Here is a 1,709-nt window from a genome sequence, read left to right on the forward strand (position 1 = left end):
CTTCAGAGGAAAAGAAGTGACTTTGCTAAGGTCACAGAGCTACTCAGGGTCTACTCTGGGGGCTCCAGCAGGGTTCCCCACTTCCAGCGCCCTTCTCTTTCTACTCACTCACTGCTTTGGGTCAAATAGAAGAAAATACAAACTGACTGCCTGGGCTAGGACAGGAATCAGATGGATGGGGCTCATTGAAACAGGGACACACTAATGCACTTCCCAATTTGTTTTTCTGGGTTGCACGCTCTAGTGCTCGGGCAAGGGTCCCTGACAGCCACGTGGTATGGCTGATGCACCTTCCTGTCCTCGTAGGGGGGACGCCTCGACGTCCAGTGCCATGCTGGGCAGGGCATTAGGAACAACAGCTTTGGGCAGGCTGTCTTCAAGCTGTGCCATGTAGCCGACTAGGTACTGAGTCAAGTAGTGCCTGAATCTGGGAACAGAATACCGTAGACACAGACTTTCTGCAGTCAGGAACCACAGTCTGAGAGAATTACAAGGCAATCTGGGCAACTTCCGTGTCTTCCTTCGCTCCCTCACCTCTCCCCAAACAACCACATTTTATCAGTGAGGAAAAGGACCTTTTGGTGGGAGGGAGAGGGGATGGGCCAGTGTTTTTCCAAGTAAGGTCCTTCGACCTACAAGCCTCAGAATGGCTTTGGGGGAATGTAAAAATGCATATTCCTAGACCTACATTTTTCACCTCCGGGGTATGGGGCCTCACACTGGTATTTTTAACAAGTTCCCAGGGCATCCTTCTGTAGTCAGAAGTTTAAGAACCACTGACCCAGACATTTGAATAATTGGGCTTTTTTTCCCCCCCAAACAATCTCAGAAAGTCAGACACGTGTAGACAATGTCTGAATGTCAGAGAGAAGATCCGCTGCTAAAAAAAGACAAAGAAAAACAAACAAAACCATGTCTCTTCTTGGTGACATCTCATGGCCGTAAGGTGACTGAGTTTGAGTGGAGCTTTGAAGTCGTAAGGGCCACATCTGGGAACGTGTACAACATACCAGGGAGGGATCAGGCTTTGCTCCTGTTGCGAGTTTTGAAAGGGCTGGCACTGGCCGCCTTCTGGCTGAAGATGGGTACTCTGGAGTTGAGGCCCGAGTTACACCAACCAGGACAGAAATCATTATCTTGGCCACCAGGACACACGATGTTCTTGGTGAGAAGGGCCGGCGGATCCGGGAATTGACTGTTGTGGTTCAGAAGAGATTTGGCTTCCCTGAGGGCAGTGTAGAGCTTTATGCTGAAAAGGTGGCCACAAGAAGTCTGTGCGCCATTGCCCAGGCAGAGCCTCTGCGTTACAAATTCCTAGGAGGCCTTGCTGTGTGGAGGGCCTGCTGTGGTGTGCTGCGGTTCATCGTGGAGAGTGGGGCTAAAGGCTGCGAGGTCGTGGTGTCTGGGAAACTCCCAGGACAGAGGGCTAAATCCATGAAGTTTGTGGACGGCCTGATGATCCACAGTGGGGACCCTGTTAACTACTATGTCGATACTGCCGTGCGCCATGACGTGTGCTGGGCACAAGGTAAAGATCATGCTGCCTTGGGACCCGACTGGTAAGACTGGCCCTAAGAAGCCCCTGCCTGATCATGTGAGCATCGTGGAACCCAAAGATGAAAGAAATACTGCCCACCACCTCCATCTCCGAGCAGAAGGGCGGGAAGCCAGAGCCGCCTGCCATGCCCCAGCCGGTACCCACAGCATAA

The 1,709-nt window shown here is 51.9% G+C and overlaps 1 pseudogene; it reads left to right on the forward strand.

Annotated features, from left to right (window-relative positions):
- The first annotated feature begins 597 nt into the window (after positions 1-597).
- Positions 598-1,709, forward strand: LOC136142003 (small ribosomal subunit protein uS3 pseudogene; annotated as a pseudogene).

The sequence above is a fragment of the Phocoena phocoena genome, chromosome X (assembly GCF_963924675.1).
Source record: "Phocoena phocoena chromosome X, mPhoPho1.1, whole genome shotgun sequence".
Classification (NCBI taxonomy): Eukaryota; Metazoa; Chordata; class Mammalia; order Artiodactyla; family Phocoenidae; genus Phocoena; species Phocoena phocoena.